The 17,058-nt window shown below is 39.7% G+C and overlaps 1 protein-coding gene across 1 annotated transcript in view; it reads left to right on the top strand.

Annotated features, from left to right (window-relative positions):
• The window catches only part of PCDH15 (protocadherin related 15), an 812,634-nt gene that overhangs the window by 374,072 nt on the left and 421,504 nt on the right, over nt 1–17,058 (top strand). The window lies entirely within an intron of this gene.

Here is a 17,058-nt window from a genome sequence, read left to right as displayed (position 1 = left end):
AAATGGTTACAGCATTTTATATATAAAATACACAAAGTAATCCAAGTGAAAAATAAAGATTTTTTTCAGTTATAATCAACTTAGATGCTACTTTTAATAATAGAAGGTTAAAAATATCAGATATGTGAATTTTTTTTTGTAGGTTGCATGTCCCTCTGAGAATATTTGGTGTATATTTATTATTAAAGAGGAAATGAATAGTGACCATGACTAAGATATACAACACTTTGAAGGGCAAAGAAAAGGTGGATGTCACAAAACTGTTCCAGATGATAAAAGATTCTAATACAAGAGGGTGTAATTGAAACTACAGAAGGAACATGTACTAAGTACACAGAGAATCTACCTAGAAGTTATATGTGGCATAAAATACCAAAGATTACAATAAAAATAAATTCTACAATCTGAATATATTTAAAGAAGGGTTAAGAATTAAAACTCTTAGAAGGTGAAGCATTACAGGGTGTAAACTTTTGAATGCAAACTTGGACAATGGAATAATCTCACAAGGAAGTACTTAAAATAGAATAAATGAAAGTGTGCTTATAAGAAAAAAAGTCCATTGTAGCTGTTTAGCAATTTTACATTTAATTCTGTTTTTTTAAAAGTAGCATAAATATCCTAAAAAGCCAGGTACTTACAAAAAGCATGTTCTGTACTTCAGTAACAGCTTTCAATGGCTATAAATGCTATATTCTATTGGTACAAGTCAATTAATTGATATTAGATGAATAAATCCTATAGATAATCACAAACTGAGCAATTCTTCACATCAGTGATTCTTATATTAAAAACAGTTGCTCCAAATAGCCACCAAGTTTGGGGTTCAGTGTCCTTTTAAACATCACATTGATCTCAGTTTTTAATTGATGAAATCGCAGACTTTAATTACTGCTGTCACTTTTCTGTTCCTTGTAATCCATTTTATTAAAGATCATTTGTAATCCCTTCTTATGGTTTTATTGTTCGGCATTTCATTACTTTATATCTGTGTATGCTCTTTCTCTCCTGAGGTCTCAAACATCATATTCCTCCTACACACAAAGTAAGACCCAAAGCCTTGCAGTTTTTAACCATTTTTTCCAATTGCTATGGCAACTCAGTGATGGATGCAGTGAGATATGTAATATAATCTGCTTCAGTGTGCTGCAACTGCTGAACTTTTTGTTTTTAATAGGTTCTTTGTAAAGATAGAATTTTGTAAGGTTTTGTTTTCCATTTTCACACTGAGGCTTTTGTTCATTTTATCATTGCAAGCGACATCAAGAATATGTGTAAATTCTCAAAAGTCTTGTATTCCTGTGTGTTCTTGGATGGAACACAGCGAGGTGCATGAGGTTTAGTTTTCCACCCTGAAAACTAGTAAATTTGGAGCCCTTTGTGTGAACATGCTTACATTACTCACTATTGTGCAGGGTAAATAGGAGCAGTGTCTTGGTGGAGATTAGGTGTGCCTGAGGAAACATGGATTTAAACAATCCTCATCAAGTTAAGGCTGTATTTATCTACTGTACATCTTCCTTATTACTGGGCAGGAATAACTTTGGTAGCCACACTGCAACACACCCATTTTTTACTCATCACTTTTGACCATTTGCTAATATGTACAATACAGACTTAGGACTGGGTCTTTAATGGCATAAAGTTAAGTTTTTTAAAATCTGGTGAAAATTTTGTAATACATTGTACCAACTAACGTGTCTTTCCTCTAAGCTCTCAAAACATGTTAAGCCTCACAAAATATATGTAAGTATATTATTTTTTACAAACTTGAGTTATCTGAGACACACACACACACAGGTTCAGAACCTGCATCTCCCATTTACTTTGACTAGAGTGCCAGTTGACATCTCCAAGGTATACAAAGTAAAATATTGTCAGAGTTTGGAATAGAACCCAAGAGTCTTGATGCCCACTTCATTGCTCTGACCACTTAATACCTCTTCTATACTAACCATATTAATGTGTCTTATTGGTTATTATATTGTCATTCTGAAATATATTAATAGTGGCCATCAGTCAATGTTGATTCAAGCTAAATGATGGAGTAATGTAATGACCCTTTGTGTAGAGAGCTGAAATAATGGAAGCCAAGGTCAGAATGGCAAGTCTTCAGCAAAAGCGAATGAATTCCCTTGAAATTGATTGCAAACGCAGCAGATGGAGTATTAATTGCAGAGGTGAGTGAATGAGAGAGAGAGAGGAACCAGAAAGAAAAGAGAGAGCCAGCAGAAAAGTAGAGATGTCGTGGTGCGTGGTCCTGGGAGGAGCAAGAGAGAGAAAACACTTCTGTGAGCAGAGAACTTGCTGAAAAGTAGGGTGACGAGACAGCAAGTGTGAAAAATCGGGACAGTGGGTGGGTGGTAATAGGAGCCTATATAAGAAAAAGACCCAAAAATCGGGACTGTCCATATAAAATCGGGACATCTGGTCACCCTACTGGAAAGACAAACATGAAGTTCTGAATAAGAAAACTTCCTGTTGCTGCTGTTTATTTTATTTCTCCTGTGTTCAGGAAAACAGGACTTTAAAACCCAAAACAAAACAAAAAAGCTGAATTGCACCAAAGAAATACTTGACTCGTATCATCAGTTTTGCCTCCTAATGGAAACAACCCAGCACGGCCCTGAATATTGGTTTACCAGTCAGGTCAAAGGAAAACAACACAAAAAGAAAAGAATTTCAGCCAGTCATAGTACAGAAAAATTGAAGGTGATCCCAAATCAGTGGCTCTCAAGCAAATTACTTACGAATTATATATGAGACTTTAAAACTGATAATGTTTCATGAATAAATAAATAAACCATTAATTTCAGAAGCAATTCTATCTAAACATTGTGCCTTTTCTCTTTACCTTGTTCTTTGCTTGCCAAATTGATTAGCGGGAAAAGGAAAATTGTTGCAGCAGAGAATCATCCTTTTAGATGTCTGGTTGCTGTGTCTTGCTCACCTGATCAGGGTCATACTGATTATCTGCACTGGCCCCATGTTTAGAGCACAATTGGGGCTTTAGCCACAAAGTAAAGGATAGGGAGTGGTTTAGGTTTTGACATCCAGAAAACAGTGAAGGCTTTTGGCACTGGGGAATGGTTGCATTTTCTTTTTTCCTTCCTCCTTACGCTTTTGAAAAGATCGGTGGTGACCTGGAGTTTGGGTGGCTTGAACTCCTTACACGTTTATTCCATTAATCATTAATAGCAACCAGCTTCCTCCCTGTATTCCACCTTGGTGTCTACTACATCCAATAATGGGTAACCACATTAGCTGATTGTTTCTGTTAAAATGATTGGTAATGATTAAGGATGCGAGTCTGTCACGGAGGTCATAGAAGTCACAGATTTTGTGACTTTCCATGACCTCCGTGACTTCTGCAGCAGCAGCAGCAGTTTGGGTGTGTGGGAGGGGGCTCAGGGCTAAGGTCAGGGGTTTTGGGGGGGCATTTACCTAAGATGGGGGCCTCCTTGCAGCTCCTAGGCAGTGAAGGGGCAGGGAGGTCTCCGTGCTGCCAGCGCCCACAGGCCCCGCCTCCACAGCTCCCATTGTCTGCGGTTCCCAGCCAATGGGATCTGTGGCAGCCAGCACTTGTGGCGGGAGCAGTGGAGGAGCCCCTGCCCTGGCCCCTCTGCCACCTAGAAGCTGCAGAGACGGAGCCGGTAGGAAGCCCCTGCCAGCTCCCCCCTTCCTCCCTAGTACCAGTGGGGGTCCTGGCCACACATCGTGGCCCAGCCCCCCTTTCCCCAGCATCAGCGGGGGTCCCAAGTCAGTGCCCCCGGACCACCCCCGCCCCCACAAAAGTACCCCCACACCCCTGCCCAAGTTTTAGTCATGGGAGGTATTTTTAGTAAAAGTCATGGAGAAGTCATGGGCCCATGAATTTTTGTTTATGGCCCGTGACCTGTCCATTACTTTTACTGAAAATACCCATGACTAAAACGTAGCCTTAGTAATGATAGTTCACTATTGTGAGAATTAAATTGGCAGCCTTAGGTTTGAGAAGAATGTGGTAGTCACACTTCTAACAACTATTATTACAGAGAGTTTGCAAATTCATGATAACATAAATGGGTTTAAGTTAATGCACATTTTTAAAAAATGAAAGCTTATATAGTGATGAACAATTCTGCAGCTGAGGGTGACTTCTGTAGCAAATTTCACAGCTGTAGAACCACAAGCAACATAATGTTCTGCTCACCACAACCTAATATGCTCTTCTTTTGTTTTTCATGTCTAACATGCCCTAGTAACTTTTGTAAAGGTACTTTAAATATATTTTGAAACAGAGGTTGGCCTTTCCTTTAATGTCAGTTTATTGGTATGAAAGAACCTCCGTTTTGGTTTTAATTTTAGTACAGTTCCCATATTGTCCATACTTCTGTCTGAACCCTTTATAGAACTTTTTCATAAGAATTCTGCTGTTTCTGTAATATACATTATCTGTGTCCAAGCAAAGAGCATGGGAGAGATTTCTGTTCGCAACCTGAAGATTTTTAGTTGTGTAGCTGAAAAACACTGATTTAGAAAACCTCACAGTTCTTAATGTTAATTAGATTAGAATCACTTAGGCAAGACAACATGCTGTCAAATATTAAATTATAATACAAATGGAATCACTGCATACTTAGTACCAGAAATCAGTGGGTAGGCAGCACATTGTCAGTTATAAACTACTCCAGCCATGCTGTATGAAATAACAAGAGAAATGCATTAACAATGGAATAGTTCTTTATCTTCTTTGATTGTTTATTTACAGTAATTCAGAAATGAACACTCCGTCTCATATTGGAGGCCTTTAAACAATCCCATTGCCACTGGCTCAAAAACGAGCAATTTGGCTCATTTTAAAGGGGATGGCAATGTTATAGGATTTTAGGTAGGCTCTGAGGCCATCAGATTGGAAAAGGGATAAATTAAGATTGACCAATTTGTACCTGTCACGGAAATACGTGTTTTTTTATTATTATTTAAAACAGCAATTTATTTGTTATATCCAAGTAATTTGCTATATAGCTAGCCAACAGATAGCAATTTTGCTAATTAATTATAAACACAGATGCATGACAAACTGATATTCATTCTTAGGGTATGTCTATACTTACGCGGTAGTTCGACGGCTGGCTATCGAACTTCCGGGTTCGATTTATCGTGTCTGGTCTGGACGCGATAAATCGATCCCGGCAGTGCTCGCCGTCGACTGCGGTACTCCAGCTCGGCGAGAGGAGTACCGCGGAGTCGACGGGGGAGCCTGCCTGCCGCGTGTGGACCGCGTCTGAACCGCGGTAAGTTCGAACTAAGGTATGTCGAATTCAGCTACGTTATTCACGTAGCTGAAGTTGCGTACCTTAGTTCGAATTGGGGGGTTAGTGTAGACCAGGCCTTAGATTGCTTTGGAAAGTGGAAAGCTATTCAGAATTAAAGGATTATCCTCTCTCTGGGACAAATCATTCCCTTGTAATCTTGTAGATAAAAACAAAACAAAAACCAAGTTTGTTTTGTATTTGTTGATGGCTTGACCCTTTTCTATCACAGGACAGACCATCACAGAGTAATGTTAAGTACAACGTGAAGGGGAGTCTTAAAGCTTCAACAGATTTATAGCAGAATTGCTAGATAGTAGATGTTCTAACTTAACAAAAACAGTGATTTTGCATTAGCAGCATTTTAATGGGATGCCTCTTTCAGCAATGTCAAAACAGAAGGCTTTGATAAGCTATTGATTGTCAGCTAGTGCAGGTTTAAGGCTTCAGAAAAAGCTTTGTCCAGGATTCTATTTTTCTATCCTTTCTTTTTTTGATAAATTGCCTGTCCACCATGTGCAATCTCCTGATAAGTATGTGTTTAGTAAATGTCACTGAAAACAAGTGAAGCATAAAAAGGTTAAAATTATAAAGATGTGAGTTTATAGGTAATTAATTTTTATATATCTGGGGGCTGCACCAAGAATGGCGGGGCTAATTAAAAGAAATTGCCACTTGTTTTAATATAGAAATATGTGAGACTGGGGGAGGATCTTTGCATTGTTTCTCACCAGATGGGCAAGCAGTTATGTTACTTGAAATGTTAATTAGGTGTGGAAGTGACTATTGTATATCAAAGTTTCACCTGTGGTTAGGATTTAGGTCAGACTGAGTGTGAATTAATATGGTCATGCTGCTCATCAGAGCACAATCTAATCAGGGCTTTTAACTTTTTTAAAATACTGAAGATTAAATAACTTGTGCTTCAGTTACCTTTCAGAAACATACTAATCATTTCACTTCTGAGAGCCAGAACATACTCAGGTCTGAAGAACAAGGGAATAAATTTTGAGAGCGGCTTTACTGACATCAGGGTTTGAAACCATTGTTGGAACTGTTTTCAGACATGACTAAACCCAAACAAGATTGTTGCACATTTTGTATGTACATTTCACACACTGTTTTCACCTATTCAGTATTAGTGATAGGGTCCTGCTTAGGGGACAGTGTCTGTTGTTGTCCTTAAATGGTTGTCAAGCATGTTTGTTGCACATGGGGAAGAGCTGTTTGTTGTACAAAAGCCAGAATGTGGTGATATTAAAAACCTATTGCAAAGTTAGCCCATCATCTCAGTAAAATTTCCTATCTATATTGCTTTCCTTTTAATTTTTTTATTTACAAACTATTTTATAAGGACTTAAATGGTAACTTTATCATACCACTAAAAGTTAATTGGTTGATTGTAACACACTGTATTTTGTAATTATATATTAGAGCTAATTGGTGGAAAAAACTGTCTACAATTTATTTTGATAGAAATGTTTTTTCCACCAAGTGTCTGCTTTCCACAGAAATTTTTGACTTTTAGATGAAAAACCAAACACCTGAAAACCAAAATTGAAAATCTATGGAGAAAATCAGGTTTTTTTGCTTTTGATTTTCAGGAAGAATACCCCGGAATCCATAATATATAAGACCTTTACTTTCAGAAATAAGAAACTTTACTTCCATTATAAAAGGCTTAAACTTTGGTTTGACAGGTCAGCCAAAGAAATAGTGCAGTCTGTACAATGTTTGAGAGAGTTTGCTAAATAAGATTCCTGAATGACTTTGATATGTACAATAATAAGGGTGTACATGATTATTATAGTCTATGTGTGAACATAAGACCATAGGAACGGTAATACTGGGTCAGACCAATAGAGGCTAGGGATACCATCCCTGCCCATCCTGGCTAATAGCCACTGATGGACCTATCCTCCATGAATGTATATAGTTCTTTTTGGAACCCTATTATAGTCTTGGCCTTCACAACATCCTCTGGCAAAGAGTTCCACAGGTTAACTGTGCGTTGTGTTACAAAATACTTCCTTTTGTTTGTTTTAAACATGCTGCTTATTAATTTAATTTGGTGACCCCTAGTTCTTGTGTTATGAGAAGGAGTAAATAACACTTCCTTATTTATTTTCTCCACACCAGTCATGATTTCGTATACCTCAATCATATTCTCACTTAGTCGTCTCCTTTCCAAGATGAAAAGTCCCAGTCTTATTAATCTCTCCTCATGTGGAAGCTGTTCCATACCCCTAATCATTCTTCTTGCCCTTTTCTGAACTTTTTCCAATTCCAATATATCTTTTCTGAGATGGAGCGACCACATCTGCATGCAGTATTCAGATGTGGGCGTATCATGGATTTATATAGAGGCAGTATGATATTTTTGGTCTTACTATCTATCCCTTTCTTAATAATGCCCAACATTCTGTTCGCTGTTTTGACTGCCACTGTGCATTGAGTGGATGTTTTCAGAGAAGTATCCACAATGATTCCAAAATCTTTCTTGAGTGGTAACAGCTAATTTAGACCCCCTCATTTTATATGTATATTTGGGATTATGTTTTCCTGTGTGCATTACTTTGCAATTATCAACATTGAATTTCATCTGCCATTTTGTTGCCCAGTCACCTAGTTTTGAGAGATCCTTTTGTAGCTCCTCACAATCTGCCTGGGACTTAACTATCTTGAGTAGTTTTATATCATCTGCACATTTTGCCTCCTCACTGTTTACCCCTTTTTCCAGATCATTTATGAATATGTTAAATCAGACTGGTCCCAGTACAGACCCCTGGGGGAAACCACTATTTACCTCTCACCATTCTGAGAACTGACAATTTATTCCTACCCTTGGTTTCCTATCTTTTAACCAGTTACCAATCCATGAAAGGATCTTCCGTCTTATCCCATGACAGCTTACTTTGCTTAAGAGCCTTTGGTGAGGGACCTTGTCAAAGGCTTTCTGAAAATTGAAGTACACTATATTCACTGGATCCCCCTTGTCTGCATGCCTGTTGACCCCCTCAAAGAATTATAGTAGATTGATGAGGCATGATTTCCCTTTACAAAAACCATGTTGACCTTTCCCCCAGCAAATTATGTTCATCTATGTGTCTGACAATTTTGTTCTTTACTATAGTTTCAACTAGTTTGCATGGTACTGAAGTCAGGCTTACCGGCCTGTAATTGCCGGGATCACCTCTGGAGCCCTTTTTAAAAATTGGCATCACATTAGCTATCCTCCAGTCTTTTGGTACAGAGGCCAATTTAAATGATTGGTTACAGACGACAGTTATTAATTCTGCAATTTAACATTTGAGTTCGTTCAGAACTCTTGGGTGAATACCATCTGGTCCTGATGACTTATTACTGTTTAGTTTATCCGTTTGTTCCAAAACCTCCTCTAATGACACCTCAACCTGGGACAGTTCCTCAGATTTGTCACCGAAAAAGAATCGCTCATGTTTGGGAATCTCTCTCACATCCTCAGCCATGAAGACCAATGCAAAGAATTCATTTAGTTTCTCCACAATGGCCTTATTGTCCTTGAGTGCTCCTTTAGCATATCAAACGTCCAGTGGACCTACTGGTTATTTAGCAGGCTTCCTGCTTCTGATGTACTTAAACATTGTTTTGCTATTACTTTTTGAGTCTTTGGATAGCTGCTCTTCAAATTCATTTTTGGCCTTCCTAATTATATTTTTATATTTCATTTGCCACAGTTTATGCTCCTTTTATTTTCCTCACTAGGATTTACCTTCCACTTTTTAAAGGATGCCTTTTTGCCTCTCACTGCTTCTTTTATTTTGTTGTTTAGCCATGTGGCACTTTTTTGGTTCTCTTACTATGTTTTTTAATTTGGGATATATATTTAAGTTGAGCAAGTTTAAAAAATGAAGAAGCAAGTTTAAAAAATCCTCTGGATTATATCATAGAATCATAGTTTCCAAGACCAGAAGCAACCATTTTGATCATGTAGTCAGACTTCCTGTATAATACAGGCCATCGGACTTCCACAAAATAATTTCTAGAGCATATTTTTTAGAAAATCATCCAACGTTGATATAAAAATTATCAGTAACGGAGAATCCATCATGCTCCTGGGTTTATCGTTAATTACTCCCACTGTTAAAAATGTATGTCTTATTTCCAATCTCAATTTGTCTAGCTTCAACTCCCAGTCATTAGATCATGTTATAACTTTCCCTCTTAGACCGAAGAACCCATTATTAAATGTTTTGTTCCCCATGTAGGTACTCATAGACTGAAATCAATTCACCCCATAACCTTCTCTTTGTTATGCTAAATAGATTGAGTTCCTTGAGTCGATCACTATAAAGCATGTTTTTTCTAACCCTTTAATCACTCTTGTGGCTCTTCTCTGAACTCTCTGCAATTTATCAACGCCCTTCTTGAACTGTGGATTCCAGAACTAGTATAGTATTCCAGCAGTGGTCACAGCAGTGCGAAATACAGAGGTAAAATAACCCCTCTTCTCCTATACAAGATCCCCCCATTTATATATCCAAGGATAGCATTAGCCCTTTTGGGCAGAGCATCACACTGGGAGTTCATGTTCAACTGATTATCCACTATGACCCCCAAATCTTTTTCAGAGTCATTGTTTTCCAGGATAGAGTCCCCCATCCTGTAAGTGTAGCCTGCATTTTTTGTTCTAGATGTATATATTTTAAAATTTCTCCTGTAGTCTCTTCATACCGTTTGATCCTAATTGCAAGGGTCTTGATGTTTCATGCCATCATAGGCTTTCTTTATTTGTCAGCTTTATTTTTTTCAATGTGTGTTTGAAAGATAAATCACTGGGAGAACCCCTTCATCTCCACCACCAACCCAGCAAGAATGCTTAGAGCCATTTTGTACCAGAGATTTGGAAAGAGGGCGCAATGAGCCTCCCTCTCCCTTCGACCACTGCACAAGGGTCAAGCACAATCAGAACGCTATAAGAACTGTGATCGCTCGTACACTCAGGATGCAAGACACCCCAAGAGGTGAGGTGAGCCATATCCCTGTTCCCCCTTTACTCAAGCAATGGAACTACTCAGACACACAGAGAACATGCACGGTACTGGCTGAGTGCTGCCTGCCCCCCGCCCCCAACACACACACACTTCCAGGAGTGATAATCCCTGAGGTCGTGCTACCTCTTCACAATCCCCAATACAGAGCAGTGCCTGGAAGGTACAATTGATTGCTTGTGTGTTTTGATTGGTTTCTTGGATATATACCGTGACATAAAGGCTAATCGCACATTACGTGCTTCTATTTTCTGTTTCATAAACAGACAAATAAAAAGTGGAGTGTTTGAGAGATGGAGAAGAGGAAATGAATGTATTCATTTATTTGATCCTTAAATGTCATTTAGAACCGTTTAAAGATTTTTAAATGACATTTAGACAAAATAGTTTCACAGTGATGCCTTATCAGTGAATTTTACTTCAGAAACATTTCTCATCTTTGTCATAGTGCCACTTCTCATAGAGATAATTATAATTTCAATTGCCAGGCTATCCTGTTAGACCAGAAACTGTCTGTTTGTTATAGGTTTGTTATAGCCTTCATGTTGTTGTCACAGTATCGAGAGCTCAGAATGTTATATCCGTTGTTCAATTAATCGAATACTAATCCATCCAATTCAGGCTTTGCCAACATTCGGCGTAATGCATGCATCCATACATAACTGTAAATGCATTTGCAGACATTCCCCTCCCCACCTTTAGGGCTATAAATGCTGATTCTGTAAAACTACAAGACGCACCATAAATGGTGCTGTTGGTTTGCTGTACTACTAGATGGAGGTCTCTTATATCATGGAAATAAGAACAGAGCTATCTGGCATCAAGTGTGATAATCAAATTGTGCCCTGGGCACCTGCTGGAGTAAAGCATTTTAGACCTATATATCTATGCCTCATAGAACAAACTTACATAGAGTTCTTGCCTGAAATTGTTCTTTGTTCTTGTCTTGTTTAATGGGGCTCTCCATGTCAATTACTATTAAAGTTCTTCCCATTCCATTTGAAGAGACAAATATCATACAAATGTAGATGGACTTTGTACTGGAAAAGTACACAGATTTGATAGAAGTAGCATACTGTCAGGACAGAATTTCATAACACTTCAAGAAATAAATATTATTGAACAGTTCAAGAAATAGAGATCCACTCTGCCATATATAGAAACATAACATGTCAACACAAATGTTCTTATAAAATTTACAGGTGAAGCCACTATGTGTTAAATCATTCATTTTCATATGTTCTCTTGTAGTTCTGCATATGGATGTGGCTGCACATTTTGGGCCATTTTGTTGAGGTCATTTGAAAATTAAGTACATACAGTCTTTAATACTGCTGGTCAAAGGTATAATTTTCCCTATTATGGTTAACCTGAAATTGCTAAAGCAATTTAACAAAGCAGTCATTTGTACATGTGTACATTGAGGAAAATATGATATGATAAGTAGTTTGTAATTAGAGCTGGACAAAAACAAATCATGTCTGAAATTCTTTCTTTGACAGGATAACAAGATGAATGAATAAAAAAACCTAGAAGTAGACATATTATAGCTTGACTTAAGTAGGCTCTTGTTTACTTATGAGAATATCATATGAAACAGTAAAAATAGAAATGTAGACTAGATATAATTACAATAAAATAGATACATGACTGGCTAAAATAATAATGGAACGATTGATGTTTCATTATCAAATGTAGAATAATGTTTCTGACTGGTGTGTGTTTATCCAAAATTATCGAGTATTTTTATTGACTTGGAGGAGATGGTTGTGCTAAGCATATTAACTGAACTAGCTGATCATATACCAAACCGCAAGAAATCTCAATTTCTTTGGAAAGAAGATTTAACTACAGTAAAATGTTAACAGATTAGATAAATGGGTAGGCATCTATACATTACAACAAATTATAAATGATTCATGTAGGCAGGAATAATTGAAAGTGCACACATGAAATGCGGGAATATTGGAGAGACAGCGGTAGAGAAAGGAATGGGGAATTACAGTGGGTGATAAAGACAATGGGTCAAATTCATGTTTGTATTCCTTACACATTGCTTTAACATGGCAACCAGGTAACCTGAAGTGACTAGTGTAAATTGGCCCTATATTTATTGGTAATTATTAAAGTTTAACAGATATCTGATGTTTGGGGGTTAACTCCTGACAATCACCTGTTTATTATTTCCATTGTGCCGTTCTGCATTGTTGATAATGCACTTCAATCCCTTTCCACTTTGTTGTTTGATATTTTAGTTAATCCCTTAGTGTTACTGATGGACATGAATGATTTCTGTATACCTCAAATATCATACAAAACAAAACAAAACCCACCTACATTAAAAGAACATTATTAACATTGCAAAGTCACACATTCAGAAGTTAGGAAATGCCAGTATTAAGGGTGCTAGTGCAACATTAATTTAGCCCCCTTATGCCTATGGTTTATGATACAGTCTTTATTTATTTATTTTTTCCACATGCCCCCTGCCTCATTCAGTGTCCAGAATGGGCAATGCTCACTTAATAAGCAACTATTCAGTATTCTTTTCTCCTCATTCTATGTGTGGCTCCATACCTCATTTACTGCACACTAGTCAAACCCTGCTCTGAGGAGAAAATTATTAATTTCCTCGCGGGCTTTTCTATAGTGCTCATTGCTATAATATCCAAGTGCTTCACAAACATTAACAATTTTCAGAACACCCAAGGAATGTAAGAGTGTGGTATTATCCTGAGCTGAGTCACAGAGTGATTAAGTTTAAAAAAAAAAACTGCCCTAATTTTGGGTGTCTGATTTGAGACACCTTGGACCTGACTTTTCAGAATACTTAGCATTATATAGCACTTCCTATCTTCAAAGCACAACTCCTATTTAATTCAGTTGCAGCTGTGAGCACTCATCCCTTCTGCAAATCAGACTAAGAGTATGTCTCCACTGCAATTAGACACCTGTGATTGGCCCATGCCAACTGTTTTGGGCTAATAGGGCTCAGGCTAAGAGGCTGTTTAACTGTGGTGTAGATGTTTGGGCTCAGGCTGCAGCCTGAGCTTTGGGACCTTCCCACTTCACAGAGTCCTAGATCCTGGGCTCCAGCCCAAGCCTGAACATGTACACTACAATTAAAAAGCCCCTTAGCCTGAGCCCCATGAGCTCGAGTCAGCTGGCACGGACCACCCATGTGTGTCTAATTACAAGTATAGACATACCCTCAGAGTCTGAAATCACACACCCCTAAAATAAGGAAAACACAATTAGTGACCACATGTGAAAAGTTTGGTTTAAGTGATTTGCCCAACATTACATAAGAACTCTGTGGCCGAAGCAAAAGCCTTACCCACAAACCTGTGCTTCTTTTCCTACAATCCCATGTGTCACTGATTACACGCAATACAACTTCCTCAACAAATGAGGCAGGGGTCCTACAGACAATAGCCTCCTTTACTACACAACCCTAATTCATCACCAGAACAGGTCCAGCTTGTGCACTGAATGAGGCAGGGGTACTGTGGAAAAATAGTATGTAATTAAATTTTTGAATGTTCCGCTTTGCAACCTGAATAATGTTCATTTAACATGTTTTTGAATGTAATTTCCGATGTATTTAAAAAAAGAAAAATGAAAAACAGAAATTCCATCTGGTGACATCATATTGACACCCACATGGCTCATCTGTAGGGTAGGGACCTTTAAATCCTCCCCACAGACCTCTGCCACTTGAGATAACATAGTAATTGATACAGGATGACAACCTACTACTGCTATATGGCCCACCAGTAGAGGGGGAAGAGATACACACCTTACATGTGGGTTTCACAGATATTTTCTGACAGCAAGAGAATGGATAGATTTGTGAAAACTGGGTTCCATTTCAGGCTCTAGGACTGTGCTGTAGAGGGTACAGACTCTTCTGCCCATTCAGTCCCTTAAGCTTGACCTCTTCTTTCCCATCCCTTCAAACCTGCCCCAGTTCTGTTTTTCCCTTCTGTGGATCCTTGTGTCAGTCCCATTCTCCTTGCCTGGCCAGACCCAATGTCCATTCCTCAGGCTTCTCCTCCCAGGCTGTCTCTCTTTGCCCAGCTACTACAAATCTCCTCCTCTGGGCTTGCTGCCAAGTAGTAGCCACGCCTTCTCTCCACACCCCGGTTCCAGTCTCCTTACCCAGCCAGGCCCATTTCCCCTCTCCTGCCATCTCATCTACCCTGTGCTTCCTCGCCCCCCGCTCCCACTGGCTCCCAATTCTAGTCTCCCTTGCTGAGCTCCTTGTGCAGTCTGTCTCCCGCCACACCAAATTCCTTCCCTAGCTCCTTGCTCCAATCTCCCCTCTTCCTGACCCTGTTTCTTTGTCCATTCAGGCCCACTTCTCTCCCCATATTACAGCTTTCTTGTCAGATATGCCTCCCCTGCCTCCCTGCCCGTTCCCCTCTACAAACACACTGGTTGCTAATCCCAGTCTTCTTGATCAGATAGTTCCAGTCTTACCCCCTCCCTCCCAGCTCTTTGGCTATCAGCCAGGATGGGCAGGGATGGTGTCCCTAGCCTCTGTTTGCCAAGACAGGATACTGGGCTAGATGGACCTTTGGTCTGATCCAGTATGGCCGTTCTTATGTATTTATGTACTTAATGCCCCACTAGCCATCTTGCTCCTAATCCATCCTGTTTCCCTCATTGGCTCCCAATCCCAGTCTCCTGTTCAACCAGTTCCCGATTCCCCTCCCTGCCTTCCAACTCTCAGTCCCAGATTCCTTGTCTGTCTACTTCTCTCCCTCAGCCCAGTCCAGCTTCTGCCTCTTCTGCACTCAAATTAGATGGCTTCCTCTTCCACACACTTAGGTTCCAGCAGGGGGGTCACTGAGAGCACAAGAGAGAGACTCCCTGTTCTCACTTCCAGTGTCTGGTCTCAGATTGGCCCAGAGAAGTTGGGACCAGCAATTATGTGGAAAGTTCAACTTTGCCCCTGTAGCCCTGAACTGGAGGGAGCAAGCTCATTCACTGTGTGGGCAGCACTAGGAGCTCTGAGACGCTCATGCATGCTCAACGAGGATGGACTCTTCAGACATTTTAGTTGCTAAAATCTCTACTAAGCATGTGTGAACTGATTTTTCAAAGGCTTATAACTTGGATAGATTTGGATAGATTTTTACATGGATGGCAAAAAGCACATCCCTGACACAAAGGCCACTTAGCTTCCAAATTTCAAGTCCGTGCTCCAACATATAGGGCAACATATGGGGGTGCAAGCACTATTCAAAGAAAAGATCGCCAAACTTTTTTTTTTTTTTTTTGGCAAAACAGTGTAACTTTTCCCCCTAGCCTCGTTTTTCAGGAACAGTTAAATCATTTTGGCAAAAAAAAAAAAAAGTAATAATTCAGCCTGATGCAGACACCCAATATATAAAATTTAAGCTCAAATGGTTAAAGTTTGCAAAATTATAAGCAACTGAAAATATGATCTTAGTGTTAATAAATGACGCTACTAGCCTACCCTATAATATAGCTATTAAATTACAATCACGTTCCTAGCCCATGAAGTTGTACATTCACGTTTCTTAAAGTTGATGGGGTTGCATGAGACCTCAGTGCGGAATCTGAGCCACTGTCTTCTATTCTTCAAGTGAGTTAAATAATGTTTTAACTGTATGCAAGAGAGACAAGGTAGATGAGGTAATATCTTTTATTGGACCAACTTCTGTTGGTGAGAGACACAAGCTTTTGAGACACACAAATCTGGGAAAGGTGTCTACACTACCAAGTTTTGTCAACACCCAAAAGTTGACAAAACAAAAATCGCCAAAGGATGTTCACAGTTGCTTCCTCTATGGACAGATCACGTCCACCTTATGGGCACCATCATTGACAGCGTGTGCAATGCACTGTGGGTATGTATCCCACAGTGCAGTGTTGTGGGAAGGTGGAGCTGATCGCTGCACATCTTGGGAGAATTCCTTCCAAGTTCTCCCACAGCCTCCTCAGCTGTTGGGAGCTGCATCATGAGTAGCTCTGTGAGCTCTCTCTGCTCAGGAATGTAAAAGCAGCATAGCAGGCTCTCCTCTCCCCCTCCCTGCGACAGCAGTCTGCCTGCAGCTGTGTTCCTAGTGCAGGACAGAACAGGAGCATTCCAGTGATTTGCTCTTTGTTCCCCAAACAGAGCAGCACACTCAGTTGTCAGATACTTCCCACAGCTTTGAAAGGGGAGGGGCACATGCCTGCAGGGCAGCAGAGATCAAAACACTGAGCAGATCGATCAGGGCAGGCAGTGTGGGATACTGGCGGAAGCCAGTTCTGTCGACAAAACAAACAGCAATGTCTACACTGGTTCTTTGTCGACAATAAAGGGAGGGGAAAAGAAAAAAGGTCTCTTGTAAGGGTGGAAGATTTTTGTCGCCGAAACCGGGGATTTTCCCCTACAAAAGTCATTGCAGTGTGTACGCTCTCACTGTTTTGTCGCCAAAAGGCAGTTTTTGGCGACAAAACTTGGTAGTATAGACAAAGCTTCAGAGTGTCACAGCCAAACACAAGATGAAACAGTTTAACATAAGCAGTTAGCACATGTTACAAGGGACCATTCAAGCATAGGTGGCCTGTTAACACCCCTGTAGTCCAGGAGTGTAGCTGGGGGGGGAGCAGGGGGAGCGGCCGCTCCCCCACTGAGCACAGTCTCCAAAAGTGACGCCTTAGTAGGAATTTGTAACACGGTAAAAAGCTCCGGGATTTCCCCCGCCCCCTTCTTCCCC

The sequence above is a fragment of the Terrapene carolina genome, unplaced genomic scaffold (genome assembly GCF_002925995.2).
Source record: "Terrapene carolina triunguis isolate 2854851 unplaced genomic scaffold, T_m_triunguis-2.0 Scaffold95, whole genome shotgun sequence".
NCBI classification, from domain to species: domain Eukaryota; kingdom Metazoa; phylum Chordata; order Testudines; family Emydidae; genus Terrapene; species Terrapene triunguis.
This window is presented reverse-complemented; position numbering and strand designations above follow the sequence as displayed.